The sequence below is a fragment of the Phyllobates terribilis genome, unplaced genomic scaffold, assembly GCF_046119375.1.
Source record: "Phyllobates terribilis strain yellow unplaced genomic scaffold, ASM4611937v1 Scaffold_2__4_contigs__length_985480577, whole genome shotgun sequence".
Classification (NCBI taxonomy): Eukaryota; Metazoa; Chordata; class Amphibia; order Anura; family Dendrobatidae; genus Phyllobates; species Phyllobates terribilis.
In genome coordinates, this window is record NW_027362762.1 from 15,903,349 (window position 1) to 15,922,815 (window position 19,467).

Sequence of the window (19,467 nt, forward strand, 5' to 3'; positions counted from 1 at the left end):
ATTATCTATCTATCATCTATTATCTATTATCTATCTATCATCTATGTATTATCTATCATCTATCTATTATCTATCATCTATCTATCATCTATCATCTATCTATTATTTATCTATCATCTACTGTATTATCTATCTATTATCCATCTATTATCTATTATCTATCTATTATCTATCTATTATCTATCTATCATCTATTATCTATCTATTATCTATCTATTATCTATTATCTATCTATCATCTATTATCTATATATTATCTATCATCTATCTATTATCTATCTATCATCTATTATCTATCTATTATCTATCTATTATCTATTATCTATCATCTATCTATCATCTATCATCTATCTATTATCTATCTGTCATCTATCTATTATTTATCTATCCATTATCTATCTATTATCTATCATCTATCTATTATCTATTATCCATCTATTATCTATCATCTATCTATCATCTATCATCTATCTATTATCTATCTATTATCTATCATCTATCTATTATCCATCTATTATCTATCATCTATTATCTATCTATCATCTATCTATTATCTATTATCCATCTAGTATCTATCATCTATCTATCTATCATCTATCTATCATCTATCTATTATCTATCATCTATCTATTATCTATCTATTATCTATCATCTATCTATTATCTATCTATTATCTATCATCTATCTATTATCTATCATCTATCTATTATCTATTATCCATCTATTATCTATCATCTATCTATTATCTATTATCTATCTATTATCTATCTATTATCTATCATCTATTATCTATTATCTATCTATTATCTATCTATTATCTATTATCTATCTATTATCTATCTATTATATATCATCTATCTATTATCTATCTATTATCTATTATCCATCTATTATCTATCATCTATCTATTATCTATCTATTATCTATCATCTATCTATTATCTATCTATTATCTATATCTATCTATTATCTATCATCTATCTACTATCTATTATCTATCTATCATCTATCTATTATCTATCATCTATCTATTATCTATCTATTATCTATCTATCATCTATCTATTATCTATCATCTATCTATCAGCTATCTATCATGTATCTATTATCTATCTATTATCTATTATCTTTCTATTATTTATCATCTATCTATTATCTATCTATTATCTATCTATCATCTATCTATCATCTATCTATCATCTATCTATTATCTATTATCTATCTTATCTATCTATTATCTATATCTATCTATTATCTATCTATCATCTATCTATTATCTATTATCTATCTATCATCTATCTATTATCTATCATCTATCTATTATCTATCTATTATCTATTATCTATCTATTATCTATTATCTATCTATTATCTATCTGTCATCTATCTATTATCTATCTATCATCTATCTATTATCTATCTATTATCTATCATCTATCTATTATCTATCTATTATCTATCTATTATCTATGTATTATCTATCTATCATCTATCTATTATCTATCTATTATCTATCATCTATCTATTATCTATCATCTATCTATTATCTATTATCCATCTATTATCTATCATCTATCATCTATCTATTATCTATCTATTATCTATCTATTATCTATCTATTATCTATTATCTATCTATTATCTATCATCTATTATCTATTATCTATCTATTATCTATCTATTATCTATCTATTATCTATTATCTATCTATTATCTATCTATTATATATCATCTATCTATTATCTATCTATCATCTATCATCTATCTATTATCTATCTATTATCTATCATCTATCTATTATCTATCTATTATCTATCTATTATCTATATCTATCTATTATCTATCATCTATCTACTATCTATTATCTATCTATCATCTATCTATTATCTATCATCTATCTATTATCTATCTATTATCTATCTATCATGTATCTATTATCTATCTATTATCTATTATCTTTCTATTATTTATCATCTATCTATTATCTATCTATTATCTATCTATCATCTATCTGTCATCTATCTATCATCTATCTATTATCTATTATCTATCTATTATCTATCTATTATCTATATCTATCTATTATCTATCTATCATCTATCTATTATCTATTATCTATCTATCATCTATCTATTATCTATCATCTATCTATTATCTATCTATTATCTATCTATTATCTATCTATTATCTATTATCTATCTATTATCTATATCTATCTATTATCTATCTGTCATCTATCTATTATCTATTATCTATCTATTATCTATCATCTATCTATTATCTATCTATTATCTATCTATTATCTATGTATTATCTATATCTATCTATTATCTATCTATCAACTATCTATTATCTATCTATTATCTATCATCTATCTATCATCTATCTATTATCTATCTATTATCTATCTATTATCTATCATCTGTCTATTATCTATCATCTATTATCTATCTATTATCTATCTATCATCTATTATCTATTATCTATCTATCATCTATGTATTATCTATCATCTATCTATTATCTATCATCTATCTATCATCTATCATCTATCTATTATTTATCTATCATCTACTGTATTATCTATCTATTATCCATCTATTATCTATTATCTATCTATTATCTATCTATTATCTATCTATCATCTATTATCTATCTATTATCTATCTATTATCTATTATCTATCTATCATCTATTATCTATATATTATCTATCATCTATCTATTATCTATCTATCATCTATTATCTATCTATTATCTATCTATTATCTATTATCTATCATCTATCTATCATCTATCATCTATCTATTATCTATCTGTCATCTATCTATTATTTATCTATCCATTATCTATCTATTATCTATCATCTATCTATTATCTATTATCTATTATCCATCTATTATCTATCATCTATCTATCATCTATCATCTATCTATTATCTATCTATTATCTATCATCTATCTATTATCCATCTATTATCTATCATCTATTATCTATCATCTATCATCTATCTATCATCTATCTATTATCTATTATCCATCTAGTATCTATCATCTATCTATCATCTATCTATCATCTATCTATTATCTATCATCTATCTATTATCTATCTATTATCTATCATCTATCTATTATCTATCTATTATCTATCATCTATCTATTATCTATCATCTATCTATTATCTATTATCCATCTATTATCTATCATCTATCTATTATCTATTATCTATCTATTATCTATCTATTATCTATCATCTATTATCTATTATCTATCTATTATCTATCTATTATCTATTATCTATCTATTATCTATCTATTATATATCATCTATCTATTATCTATCTATTATCTATTATCCATCTATTATCTATAATCTATCTATTATCTATCTATTATCTATCATCTATCTACTATCTATTATCTATCATCTATCTATTATCTATCATCTATCTATCATCTATCTATTATCTATCATCTATCTATCAGCTATCTATCATGTATCTATTATCTATCTATTATCTATTATCTTTCTATTATTTATCATCTATCTATTATCTATCTATTATCTATCTATCATCTATCTATCATCTATCTATCATCTATCTATTATCTTTTATCTATCTTATCTATCTATTATCTATATCTATCTATTATCTATCTATCATCTATCTATTATCTATTATCTATCTATCATCTATCTATTATCTATCATCTATCTATTATCTATCTATTATCTATTATCTATCTATTATCTATTATCTATCTATTATCTATCTGTCATCTATCTATTATCTATCATCTATCTATTATCTATCTATTATCTATCATCTATCTATTATCTATCTATTATCTATCTATTATCTATGTATTATCTATATCTATCTATTATCTATCAACTATCTATTATCTATCTATTATCTATCATCTATCTATCATCTATCTATTATCTATCTATTATCTATCTATTATCTATCATCTGTCTATTATCTATCATCTATTATCTATCTATTATCTATCTATCATCTATTATCTATTATCTTTCCATCATCTATGTATTATCTATCATCTATCTATTATCTATCATCTATCTATCATCTATCATCTATCTATTATTTATCTATCATCTACTGTATTATCTATCTATTATCTATTATCTATCTATTATCTATCTATCATCTATTATCTATCTATTATCTATTTATCTATTATCTATCTATTATCTATCTATTATCTATCTATTATTTATCTATCTATTATCTATCTATTATCTATTATCTATCTATTATCTATTATTTATCTATTATCTATCATCTATCTATTATCTATCTATTATAATCTATCTATTATCTATCATCTATCTATTATCTATTATTTATCTATTATCTATCTATTATCTATCTATCTAAAAGATAATGGAGCAGCGCAGAAGAATGTACAATTAAGGGTGCAAAGCTAAAATATAAAGAAAACAGTGGACTTTTAATTGGCCCATGTTGTAACGTTCACAGAACCTTGAGAAAAGTTGCCACATGGGTTAACTAAAAGCCCACTTTTTTCTTTATATTTGTTGGAGTGCTGCCTTTCTTTATTATTATATAATATGTATCTATCTTCATACTGTATCTATCTATCTAATAAGATATAAAAAATAATGAGCCCCCCCCCACCACAAAAAAAAAAGAAATAATATAATAGCACATGTTACCGAGGTTGTTCACGGTTCGGCCAACCTCGTTTCAATCACTATGTTTCCCCCTTGTAAAATAATAACACACTCCCCTCCGGTTCCAGTGCCGCTCCAGTGATGTCAGCACTGGCTCTCCCGGGGCTGTGTGACATTATGTCACACGATCCCTGTGGCCAATCAGTGGCCACTTCACTTTCCCTGCCGTCAGATGTAACTGACATCTGGAGTAAATGAGACCTTGTCCGAAGGTGGAGAGAGTGGAGGGCCCCGATGCAAGATTTCAACCCCCCATATATATGGACTTTATAGTTGACGTCGCCAACCTTTTCAACTATTTCATAGGGGCCCTGCCACTTGGCCAGGAATTGGTCTCCACTCTAGGTACCAGCAGCAGTAATCGATCCCCAGCGTTGAAGTGTCTCACTCTCGCCCAGGGCCGCCATCATGGCATTACTACCCAGAGGGGCCCAGACTGAGGTCCCCCTCTTCTGCTCACTGGGCCCCAGCGACAGTATTTTACTGATTTATTGCTGTGCGGGAAGCTTCCTGCACAGCAATAGTTAACAGCCGCCAGCCAATCACAGGCCGGCAGCTGATGTCAGCACGCACATTGCCTGCGTATGACGTCACTCATGTGCCAGTGACGGCGCCTCGGATGATGGGACAGCCGAGCGCCAATGGACCGTGGCAAGGTAAGGAGAAACTTTTTTTTACTCTTTTGGTAAAGCCGCATCATGGGGGCAGGATGGAGACAAATGGGGGCAGAATGGAGACAAATGGGGGCAGGATGGAGACACGGGGGCAGGATGGAGACAAATGGGGGCAGGATAGAGACATTGGGGCAGGATGGAGACAAATGGGGGCAGTATGAAGACAAATGGGGGCAGGATGAAGACCAATGGGGGCAGGATGAAGACCAATGGGGGCAGGATGGAGACATTGGGGCAGGATGGAGACAAATGGGGGCAGGATGGAGACATGGAGGCAGGATTGAGACATGGGGGCAGAATGGAGACAAATGGGGGCAGGATGGAGACAAATGGGGCAGGATGGGAGACAAATGGGGGCATGATTGAGACATGGTGGCAGGATGGAGACAAATGGGGGCAGGATGGAGACATGGGGACAGGATGGAGACAAATGGGGGCAGGATGGAGACAAATGGCATGATTGAGACATGGTGGCGGGATTGAGACATGAGGAAAAAAATGGGGACATGGGGGCAGGATGGAGACAAATGGGGGCAGGATGAAGACAAATGGGGGCAGGATGGAGACATGGGGGCAAGATGGATACATGGGGGCAGGATGGACAAATGGGGGCAGGATGGAGACAAATGGGGGCAGGATGGAGACAAATGGGGGCAGGATGGAGACATGGAGGCAGGATGGAGACAAATGGGGCAGGATGGAGACAAATGGTGGCATGATTGAGACATGGTGGCCGGATGGAGACATGGGGGCAGGATGGAGACAAATGGGGGCAGGATGGAGACAAATGGGGGCAGGATGGAGAAATGGGGGCAGGATGGAGACAAATGGGGGCAGGATGAAGACATGGGGTAGGATGGAGACATGGGGGCAGGATGGAGACAAATGGGGGCAGGATGGAGACAAATGGGGAAAGGATGGAGACATGGGGGCAGGATGGAGACATGGGGGCAGGATGGAGACAAATGGGGGCAGGATGGAGACAAATGGGGGCATGATTGAGACATGGGGGCAGGATTGAGACATGGGGGCAGGATTGAGACATGAGGACAAAATTTAGACATGGGGGCAGGATGGAGACAAAAGGGGGCAGAATGGACTCATCAGGGCAGGATGTGGGACATTATTACTGTAATTATGGATATTATTACTGCTGTGATGTATTTTATTTTTGAGGATACTGTTTTCAGTGAGGGGGGTCCTGTTACTGTTCAGGGCGACACTATGTCGCTTTTATTCTTAATCTGATGTAGTGTAGAAGTTGGGGGAAAAATGGGGAATGTGCTCTGAAAGCGATGCTCTAGATCAGTGGTCCCCAACCTTTTTGCACCGGGACCGGCTTCAAGTAAGATGATTTTTCAATGGCCCGGCAGGGCGGGGCAGGGCTTCGGTCATAAGGCGGCGGGGTAATGGAGGAGGCTCCCTTTAACACAGTGTAGTGGCTACAGTGTCGTGGCTCCTGGCATAGCTCCTGGCGGGGACCTGGACTACAATGTAGACCAGGTCCCCGACAGGAGTTATGCCAGGAGCCACAACACTGTGGCCAGATCACCAACCCACTAAACCCTACATAATGTGCTGTGCCGAGAGCTGAGTCACTGAGGCCAGCCCACTTCCCCGCCCCGTCACGCCCTGCAGCAGCGGGCAGCATTCACCCCACACAGTATGCTCTGAGCCGCCGCAGAGCACACTGTCAGTGATTAGTGATGGTCTGCAGCGGTGCTGCGGACCGGTAAAAAAAAAAACAAAGGCCCTGTCCTGTTCCGCGGACCGGTGGTTGGGGATCCCTGCTCTAGATAACTGTTATTTCATGCAGAGACTAGTCCTGGCTGGAAGAAGTGATGGCGGTCTGCACTGGCTGGAAGAAGTGATGAAAAGCGAAGATGAAGGACTTCAACTAGAGACGTCACCGGTAATCCCTGTATTACCTGTACACTGACACTACACACAGTACACTATGTGCAGAGTTCAAGTGTATAATGTCACTTATGGAAATATTAGTATTGTGTTTTTTATTAATGATCAGTATTGTAGTATTCGGTCACTATGTGGTAGTAATATGTGGTCTGGTCACATGGTGTGGTGGTATTTATCCCTTGCATATGGTATTATTCGATCACTATGTGGTCTGGTCATGGTGTGCCGGTATTTGTTCCTCGTATGTGGTACTATTCAGTAACTATGTGGTGGTAATATGTGGTCTGGTCATGGTGTGGTGGTATTTATCCCTTGTATGTGGTATTATTCAGTCACTATGTAGTGGTAATATGTGGCCTGGTCATGGTGTGACGGTATTTGTTCCTTGTATGTGGTATTATTCGGTCACTATGTGGTGGTAATATGTGGTCTGGCCATGGTGTGGCGGTATTTGTCCCTTGTATGTGGTATTATTCGGTCACTATGTGGTGGTAATATGTGGTCTGATCATGGTGTGACGAATTTGTCCCTTGTGTGTGATATTATTGGTCATTTTAAAGCATTTATGTGAGACATTCCCTTAAAAAAAAATTAATAAAAAATATACCTTAAAGGGAATCTGTCACCACTTTGGAGTTATCAGTCCTCTACTATGGGCATACAGGGTATAGAAAAGTAAATCTATATATACCTGTATGGCCCATAGTAGAGGTCTGATTGCAGAGAAATCTGTTTTTAGAAACTCCACTTTTCACAGGCTTGGCGTCAGGGGGACGCCAAGAAATCCCCGCCTAAACACGTGGTCAAAATTGTTGTTACCCCTCGTTTAATGAAAGAAAAACCCACAATGGTCACAGAAATAACTTGAATCTGACAAAAGTAATAATAAATTAAAAATCTTTGAAAATGAGCAAATGAAAGTCAGACATTGCTTTTCTGCTTCCACGGAAGTTTTAAACAAATTAAACTCATGAAATCGGCCTGGACAGAAATGATGGGACCCCTGAAAATAATGTGACAAAAGGGACATGTTAAATCAAGTTGTGTCCACTAATTAGCATCACAGGTGTCTACAATCTTGTAATCAGTCAGTGGCCTGTATATAGGACTACAGATACTCACTGTGCTGTATATAGAGCTACAGATACTCACTGTGCCTGTATATAGGGCTCCAGATACTCACTGTGCTATTTGGTGACATGGTGTGTACCACACTCAACATGGACCAGAGGAAGCAAAGGAAAGAGTTGTCTCAGGAGATTAGAAAGAAAATTATAGACAAGCATGTTAAAGGTAAAGGTTATAAGACCATCTCCAAGCAGCTTGATGTTCCTGTGACTACAGTTGCACATATTATTCAGAAATTTATGATCCATGGGACTGTAGCCAACCTCCCTGGACGTGGCCGCAGGAGGAAAATTGATGACAAATCAAAGAGACGGATAATACGAATGGTAACAAAAGAGCCCAGGAAAACTTCTAAAGAGATTAAAGGTGAACTTCAAGCTCAAGGAACATCAGTGTCAGATCACACCATCTGTCGTTGTTTGATCCAAAGTGGACTTCATCTGAGACGAACAAGGAGAACACCATTGTTGAAAAAATATCATAAAAAAGCCAGACTGGAATTTGCCAAACTACATGTTGACAAGCCACAAAGCTTCTGGTAGAATGTGCTATGGACAGATGAGACAAAAATGGAAGTTTTTGGCAAGGCACATCAGCTCTATATTCACAGATGGAAAAATGAAGCATATCAAGAAAAGAACACTGTCCCTACTGTGAAACATGGTGGAGGCTCTGTTATGTTCTGGTTCTTCTTTGCTGCATCTGGCACAGGGTGTCTTGAATCTGTGCAGGGTACAATGAAATCTCAAGACTATCAAGGGATTCTAGAGAGAAATGTGCTGCCCAGTGTCAGAAAGCTTGGTCTCAGTCGCAGGTCATGGGTCTTGCAACAGGATAATGACCCAAAACACACAGCTGAAAACACCCAAGAATGGCTAAGAGGAAAACATTGGACTATTCTGAAGTGGCCTTCTATGAGCCCTGACCTAAATCCTATGGAGCATCTTTGGAAAGAGCTGAAACATTCTGGAAAAGGCAACCTTCAACCACGAGACAACTGGAGCAGTTTACTCATGAGGAGTCTCCAAAATACCTGTCGAGAGGCGCAGAAGCCTCATTGACAGTTACAGGAATCGTTTGATTGCAGTGATCGCCTCAAAAGGTTCAACAAAATATTAAGATAAGAAGAACCATCATTTCTGTCCAGGCCGATTTCATGAGTTTAACTTTTTTAAAAATTCAGTGGAAGCAGAAAAGCAATGTCTGACCTTCATCTCTTCATTTTCATAGATTTTTAATTTATTATTACTTTTGTCAGATTCAAGTTATTTCTGTGACCATTGTGGGTTTTTCTTTCATTAAACGAGGGGTACCAACAATTTTGACCACGTGTGTAGTAGATATATTCTTGTATATACAGTGCCTTGTGAAAGTATTTGTCCCCCTTGAACTTTTCTACCTTTTGCCACATTTCTGGCTTCAAACATAAAGATATAAAATTCTAATTTTTTTAGAAGAATCAACAACAAGTGGGACACAATCGTGAAGTGGAACGAAGTTTATTGGATATTTTAAACTTTTTTAACAAATTAAAAACTGAAAAGTGGGGCGTGCAATATTATTCGGCCCCCTTGAGTTAATACTTTGTAGCGCCACCTTTTGCTGCGATTACAGCTGCTTGGGGTATGTCTCTATCAGTTTTGCACATCGAGAGACTGAAATTCTTGCCCATTCTTCCTTGCAAAACAGCTGGAGCTCAGTGAGGTTGGATGGAGGGCGTTTGTGAACAGCAGTTTTCAGCTCTTTCCACAGATTCTCGATTGGATTCAGGTCTGGACTTTGACTTGGCCACTCTAACACCTGGATACGTTTATTTTTGAACCATTCATTGTAGATTTTGCTTTATGTTTGGGATCATTGTCTTGTTGGAAGATAAATCTCCGTCCCAGTCTCAGGTCTTTTGCAGACTCCAACAGGTTTTCTTCCAGAATGATCCTGTATTTGGCTTTGTCCATCTTCCCATCAATTTTAACCATCTTCCCTGTCCCTGCTGAAGAAAAGCAGGCCCAAACCATGATGCTGCCACCACCATGTTTGACAGTGGGGATGGTGTTTTGAGGGTGATGAGCTGTGTTGCTTTTACAAGAAACATATCGTTTTTTATTGTGGCCAAAAAGTTTGATTTTAGTTTCATCTGACCAGAGCACCTTATTCCACATGTTTGGTGTCTCCCAGGTGGCTTGTGGCAAACTTCAAACAAGACTTTTTATGGATATCTTTGAGAAATGGCTTTCTTCTTGCCACTCTTCCATAAAGACCAGATTTGTGCAGTGTACGACTGATTGTTGTCCTATGGACAGACTCTCCTACCTCAGCTGTAGATGTCTGCAGTTCATCCAGAGTGATCATGGGCCTTTTGGCTGCATCTATGATCAGTCTTCTCCTTGTTCGAGGTGAAAGTTTAGAGGGACGGCCGGATCTTGGTAGATTTGCAGTGGTCTGATACTCCTTCCATTTCAATGTGATCGCTTGCACAGTGCTCCTTGAGATGTTTAAGACTTTGGAAATCTTTTTGTATCCAAATCCAGCTTTAAACTTCTCCACAACAGTATCTCGGACCTGCCTGGTGTGTTCCTTGGTCTTCATGATGCTCTCTGCACTTAAAACAGAACCCTGAGACTATCACAGAGCAGAGACCCCTGAGACTATCACAGAGCAGAGACCCCTGAGACTATCACAGAGCAGGTGCATTTATACGGAGACTTGATTACACACAGGTGGATCCTATTTATCATTACCAGTCATTTAGGACAACATTGGATCCTTCAGAGATCCTCACTGAACTTCTGCACTGAAAGTAAAGGGGCCAAATAATATTGCACGCCCCACTTTACAGTTTCTAATTTGTTAAAAAAGTTAAAAATATCCAATAAATTTCGTTCCACTTCACGATTGTGTCCCACTTGTTGTTGATTCTTCCCCAAAAAATTAGAATTGTATATCTTTATGTTTGAAGCCAGAAATGTGACAAAAGGTAGAAAAGTTCAAGGGGGGCAAATACTTTCACAATGCACTGTAGGAGCAGTATTATAGTAGTTATATTCTTGTACATAGGGGGCAGTATTATAGTAGTTATATTCTTGGATATAGGGGGCAGTATTATAGTAGTTATATTCTTGCACATAGGGAGTAGTATTATAGTAGTTATATTCTTGTACATAGGGGCAGTATTATAGTAGTTATATTCTTGGATATAGGGGGCAGTATTATAGTAGTTATATTCTTGTACATAGGGGCAGTATTATAGTAGTTATATTCTTGTACATAGGGGGCAGTATTATAGTAGTTATATTCTTGTACATAAGAGCAGTATTATAGTAGTTATATTCTTATACATAGGAGCAGTATTATAGTAGTTATATTCTTGTATATAGGGGCAGTATTATAGTAGTTATATTCTTGTACATAGGAGCAGTATTATAGTAGTTATATTCTAGTATATAGGGGCAGTATTATAGTAGTTATATTCTTGTACATAAGGGGCAGTATTATAGTAGTTATATTCTTGTACATAGGGGCAGTATTATAGTAGTTATATTCTTGTACATAGGGGCAGTATTATAGTAATTATATTCTTGTACATAGGAGCAGTATTATAGTGGTTATATTCTTGTACATAGGGGGCAGTATTATAGTAGTTATATTCTTGTACATAGGAGCAGTATTATAGCAGTTATATTCTTGTACATAGGGGGCAGTATTATAGTAGTTATATTCTTGTACATAGGAGCAGTATTATAGTAGTTATATTCTTATACATAGGAGCAGTATTATAGTAGTTATATTCTTGTACATAGGAGCAGTATTATAGTAGTTATATTCTAGTATATAGGGGCAGTATTATAGTAGTTATATTCTTGTACATAGGGGGCAGTATTATAGTAGTTATATTCTTGTACATAGGGGCAGTATTATAGTAGTTATATTCTTGTACATAGGGGCAGTATTATAGTAATTATATTCTTGTACATAGGAGCAGTATTATAGTGGTTATATTCTTGTACATAGGGGGTAGTATTATAGTAGTTATATTCTTGTACATAGGAGCAGTATTATAGCAGTTATATTCTTGAACATAGGGGGCAGTATTGTAGTAGTTATATTCTTGTACATAGGGGCAGTATTATAGTAGTTATATTCTTGTACATAGGAGCAGTATTATAGTAGTTATATTCTGGTACATAGGAGCAGTATTATAGTAGTTATATTTTTGTACATAGGGGGCAGTATTATAATAGTTATATTCTTGTACATAGGAGCAGTATTATAGTAGTTATATTCTTGTACATAGGGGGCAGTATTATAGTAGTTATATTCTTATACATAGGAGCAGTATTATAGTAGTTATATTCTTGTATATAGGGGCAGTATTATAGTAGTTATATTCTTGTACATAGGAGCAGTATTATAGTAGTTATATTCTTGTATATAGGGGCAGTATTATAGTAGTTATATTCTTGTACATAGGGGGCAGTATTATAGTAGTTATATTCTAGTATATAGGGGCAGTATTATAGTAGTTATATTCTTGTACATAGGAGCAGTATTATAGTAGTTATATTCTTATACATAGGAGCAGTATTATAGTAGTTATATTCTTGTACATAGGAGCAGTATTATAGTAGTTATATTCTAGTATATAGGGGCAGTATTATAGTAGTTATATTCTTGTACATAGGGGGCAGTATTATAGTAGTTATATTCTTGTACATAGGGGCAGTATTATAGTAGTTATATTCTTGTACATAGGGGCAGTATTATAGTAATTATATTCTTGTACATAGGAGCAGTATTATAGTGGTTATATTCTTGTACATAGGGGGTAGTATTATAGTAGTTATATTCTTGTACATAGGAGCAGTATTATAGTAGTTATATTCTTATACATAGGAGCAGTATTATAGTAGTTATATTCTTGTACATAGGAGCAGTATTATAGTAGTTATATTCTAGTATATAGGGGCAGTATTATAGTAGTTATATTCTTGTACATAGGGGGCAGTATTATAGTAGTTATATTCTTGTACATAGGGGCAGTATTATAGTAGTTATATTCTTGTACATAGGGGCAGTATTATAGTAGTTATATTCTTGTACATAGGGGGCAGTATTATAGTAGTTATATTCTTGTACATAGGGGGTAGTATTATAGTAGTTATATTCTTGTACATAGGAGCAGTATTATAGCAGTTATATTCTTGAACATAGGGGGCAGTATTGTAGTAGTTATATTCTTGTACATAGGGGCAGTATTATAGTAGTTATATTCTTGTACATAGGAGCAGTATTATAGTAGTTATATTCTGGTACATAGGAGCAGTATTATAGTAGTTATATTTTTGTACATAGGGGGCAGTATTATAATAGTTATATTCTTGTACATAGGAGCAGTATTATAGTAGTTATATTCTTGTACATAGGGGGCAGTATTATAGTAGTTATATTCTTATACATAGGAGCAGTATTATAGTAGTTATATTCTTGTATATAGGGGCAGTATTATAGTAGTTATATTCTTGTACATAGGAGCAGTATTATAGTAGTTATATTCTTGTATATAGGGGCAGTATTATAGTAGTTATATTCTTGTACATAGGGGGCAGTATTATAGTAGTTATATTCTAGTATATAGGGGCAGTATTATAGTAGTTATATTCTTGTACATAGGAGCAGTATTATAGTAGTTATATTCTTATACATAGGAGCAGTATTATAGTAGTTATATTCTTGTACATAGGAGCAGTATTATAGTAGTTATATTCTAGTATATAGGGGCAGTATTATAGTAGTTATATTCTTGTACATAGGGGGCAGTATTATAGTAGTTATATTCTTGTACATAGGGGCAGTATTATAGTAGTTATATTCTTGTACATAGGGGCAGTATTATAGTAATTATATTCTTGTACATAGGAGCAGTATTATAGTGGTTATATTCTTGTACATAGGGGGTAGTATTATAGTAGTTATATTCTTGTACATAGGAGCAGTATTATAGCAGTTATATTCTTGAACATAGGGGGCAGTATTGTAGTAGTTATATTCTTGTACATAGGGGCAGTATTATAGTAGTTATATTCTTGTACATAGGAGCAGTATTATAGTAGTTATATTCTGGTACATAGGAGCAGTATTATAGTAGTTATATTTTTGTACATAGGGGGCAGTATTATAGTAGTTATATTCTTGTACATAGGAGCAGTATTATAGTAGTTATATTCTTGTACATAGGGGGCAGTATTATAGTAGTTATATTCTTATACATAGGAGCAGTATTATAGTAGTTATATTCTTGTATATAGGGGCAGTATTATAGTAGTTATATTCTTGTACATAGGAGCAGTATTATAGTAGTTATATTCTTGTATATAGGGGCAGTATTATAGTAGTTATATTCTTGTACATAGGGGGCAGTATTATAGTAGTTATATTCTTGTACATAGGGGCAGTATTATAGTAGTTATATTCTTGTACATAGGGGCAGTATTATAGTAGTTATATTCTTGTACATAGGAGCAGTATTATAGTGGTTATATTCTTGTACATAGGGGGCAGTATTATAGTAGTTATATTCTTGTACATAGAAGCAGTAGTATAGCAGTTATATTCTTGTACATAGGGGGCAGTATTGTAGTAGTTATATTCTTGTACATAGGGGCAGTATTATAGTAGTTATATTCTTGTACAAAGGAGCAGTATTATATTAGTTATATTCTTGTACATAGGGTGCAGTATTATAATAGATATATTCTTGTACATAGGAGCAGTATTATAGTAGCTATATTCTTGTACATAGGGGGCAGTATTATAGTAGTTATATTCTTGTACATAGAGAGCAGTATTATAGTAGCTATATTCTTGTACATAGGGGGCAGTATTATAGTAGTTATATTCTTGTACATAGAGAGCAGTATTATATTAGTTATATTCTTGTACATAGGGTGCGGTATTATAGTAGATATATTCTTGTACATAGGAGCAGTATTATAGTAGCTATATTCTTGTACATAGGGGGCAGTATTATATTAGTTATATTCTTGTACATAGGGTGCAGTATTATAGTAGATATATTCTTGTACATAGGAGCAATATTATAGTAGTTATATTCTTGTACATAGAGAGCAGTATTATAGTAGTTAAATTCTTGTATATAGGGGCAGTGTTATAGTAGTTATATTCTTGCATATAGGGGCAGTGTTATAGTAGTTATATTCTTGTATATAGGGGCAGTATTATAGTAGTTATATTCTTGTATATAGGGTCAATATTATAGTAGTTATATTCTTGTACATAGGGGCAGTATTATAGTAGTTATATTCTTGTACATAGGGGCAGTATTATAGTAGTTATATTCTTGTACATAGGGGCAGTATTATAGTAGTTATATTCTTGTACATAGGGGCAGTATTATAGTAGTTATATTCTTGTACATAGGAGCAGTATTATAGTGGTTATATTCTTGTACATAGGGGGCAGTATTATAGTAGATATATTCTTGTACATAGGGGGCAGTATTATAGTAGTTATATTCTTGTACATAGGGAGCAGTATTATAGTAGTTATATTCTTATACATAGGGGCAGTATTATAGTAGTTATATTCTGTACATAGGAGCAGTATTATAGTAGTTATATTCTTGTACATAGGAGCAGTATTATAGTAGTTATATTCTTGTACATAGGGGCAGTATTATAGTAGTTATATTCTTGTACATAGGAGCAGTATTATAGTAGTTATATTCTTGTACATAGAGAGCAGTATTATAGTAGTTATATTCTTGAACATAGGAGCAGTATTATAGTAGTTATATTCTTGTATATAGGGGCAGTATTATAGTAGTTATATTCTTGTATATAGGGGCAGTATTATAGTAGTTATATTCTTGTACATAGGGGGCAGTATTATAGTAGTTATATTCTTATATATAGAGGCAGTATTATAGTAGTTATATTCTTGTACATAGGGGCAGTATTATAGTAGTTATATTCTTGTACATAGGAGCAGTATTATAGTGGTTATATTCTTGTACATAGGGGGCAGTATTATAGTAGTTATATTCTTGTACATAGAAGCAGTAGTATAGCAGTTATATTCTTGTACATAGGGGGCAGTATTGTAGTAGTTATATTCTTGTACATAGGGGCAGTATTATAGTAGTTATATTCTTGTACAAAGGAGCAGTATTATATTAGTTATATTCTTGTACATAGGGTGCAGTATTATAATAGATATATTCTTGTACATAGGAGCAGTATTATAGTAGCTATATTCTTGTACATAGGGGGCAGTATTATAGTAGTTATATTCTTGTACATAGAGAGCAGTATTATAGTAGCTATATTCTTGTACATAGGGGGCAGTATTATAGTAGTTATATTCTTGTACATAGAGAGCAGTATTATATTAGTTATATTCTTGTACATAGGGTGCGGTATTATAGTAGATATATTCTTGTACATAGGAGCAGTATTATAGTAGCTATATTCTTGTACATAGGGGGCAGTATTATATTAGTTATATTCTTGTACATAGGGTGCAGTATTATAGTAGATATATTCTTGTACATAGGAGCAATATTATAGTAGTTATATTCTTGTACATAGAGAGCAGTATTATAGTAGTTAAATTCTTGTATATAGGGGCAGTGTTATAGTAGTTATATTCTTGCATATAGGGGCAGTGTTATAGTAGTTTTATTCTTGTATATAGGGGCAGTATTATAGTAGTTATATTCTTGTATATAGGGTCAATATTATAGTAGTTATATTCTTGTACATAGGGGCAGTATTATAGTAGTTATATTCTTGTACATAGGGGCAGTATTATAGTAGTTATATTCTTGTACATAGGGGCAGTATTATAGTAGTTATATTCTTGTACATAGGGGCAGTATTATAGTAGTTATATTCTTGTACATAGGAGCAGTATTATAGTGGTTATATTCTTGTACATAGGGGGCAGTATTATAGTAGATATATTCTTGTACATAGGGGGCAGTATTATAGTAGTTATATTCTTGTACATAGGGAGCAGTATTATAGTAGTTATATTCTTATACATAGGGGAAGTATTATAGTAGTTATATTCTGTACATAGGAGCAGTATTATAGTAGTTATATTCTTGTACATAGGAGCAGTATTATAGTAGTTATATTCTTGTACATAGGGGCAGTATTATAGTAGTTATATTCTTGTACATAGGAGCAGTATTATAGTAGTTATATTCTTGTACATAGAGAGCAGTATTATAGTAGTTATATTCTTGAACATAGGAGCAGTATTATAGTAGTTATATTCTTGTATATAGGGGGCAGTATTATAGTAGTTATATTCTTATATATAGAGGCAGTATTATAGTAGTTATATTCTTGTACATAGGGACAGTATTATAGTAGTTATATTCTTATATATAGAGGCAGTATTATAGTAGTTATATTCTTGTACATAGGGAGCAGTATTATAGTAGTTATACTCTAGTATATAGGGGCAGTATTATAGTAGTTATATTCTTGTACATAGGAGCAGTATTATAGTAGTTATATTCTTGTACATAGGGGCAGTATTATAGTAGTTATATTCTTGCACATAGGAACAGTATTATAGTAGTTATATTCTTGTATATAGGGGCTGTATTATAGTAGTTATATTCTTGTATATAGGGGCAGTATTATAGTAATTATATTCTTGTACATAGGGGCAGTATTATAGTAGTTATATTCTTGTACATAGGGGCAGTATTATAGTAGTTATATTCTTGTACACAGGGAGCAGTATTATAGTAGTTATACTCTTGTATATAGGGGCAGTATTATAGTAGTTATATTCTTGTACATAGGGGGCAGTATTATAGTAGTTATATTCTTGTATATAGGGGCAGTATTATAGTAGTTATATTCTTGTACATAGGGGGCAGTATTATAGTAGTTATATTCTTGTACAAAGGGAGCAGTATTATAGTAGTTATATTCCTGTACATAGGGGCAGTATTATAGTAGTTACATTCTTGTACATAGGAGGCAGTATTATAGTAGTTATACACTTGTACAAGGGGGGCAGTATTAAAGTAGTTATATTCTTGTATATAGGGGCAGTATTATAGTAGTTATATTCTTGTACATAGGGGCAGTATTATAGTAGTTATATTCCTGTACATAGGAGCAGTATTATAGTAGATATATTCTTGTACATAGGGGGCAGTATTATAGTAGTTATATTCTTCTACATAGGGGGCAGTATTATAGTAGTTATATTCTTGTACATAGGGGGCAGTATTATAGTAGCTATATTCTTGTATATAGGAGCAGTATTATAGTAGTTATATTCCTGTATATAGGGGCAGTATTATAGTAGTTATATTCTTGTACATAGGGGGCAGTATTATAGTAGTTATATTCTTGTACATAGGGGACAGTATTATAGTAGTTATATTCTTGTACATAGGGGCTGTATTATAGTAGTTATATTCTTGTACATAGGGGCAGTATTATAGTAGATATATTCTTGTACATAGGAGCAATATTATAGTAGATATATTCTTGTACGTAGGGGGCAGTATTATAGTAGTTATATTCTTCTACATAGGGGGCAGTATTATAGTAGTTATATTCTTGTACATAGGGAGCAGTATTATAGTAGTTATATTCCTGTACATAGGGGCAGTATTATAGTAGTTATATTCTTGTACATAGGAGGCAGTATTATAGTAGTTATATTCTTGTATATAGGGGCAGTATTAAAGTAGTTATATTGTTGTATATAGGGGCAGTATTATAGTAGTTATATCCTTGTACATAGGGGGCAGTATTATAGTAGCTATATTCTTATATATCGAGGCAGTATTATAGTAGTTATATTCTTGTACATAGGGAGCAGTATAATAGTAGTTATACTTTAGTATATAGGGGCAGTATTATAGTAGTTATATTCTTGTATATAGGAGCAGTATTATAGTAGTTATATTCTTGTACATAGGAGCAGTATTATAATAGTTATATTCTTGTACATAGAGAGCAGTATTATAGTAGTTATATTCTT

The 19,467-nt window shown here is 33.6% G+C and overlaps 1 protein-coding gene across 4 annotated transcripts in view; it reads left to right on the forward strand.

Moving 5' to 3' along the window:
- Positions 1-19,467, forward strand: part of RHOG (ras homolog family member G) — a 145,744-nt gene that overhangs the window by 63,722 nt on the left and 62,555 nt on the right. The window lies entirely within an intron of this gene.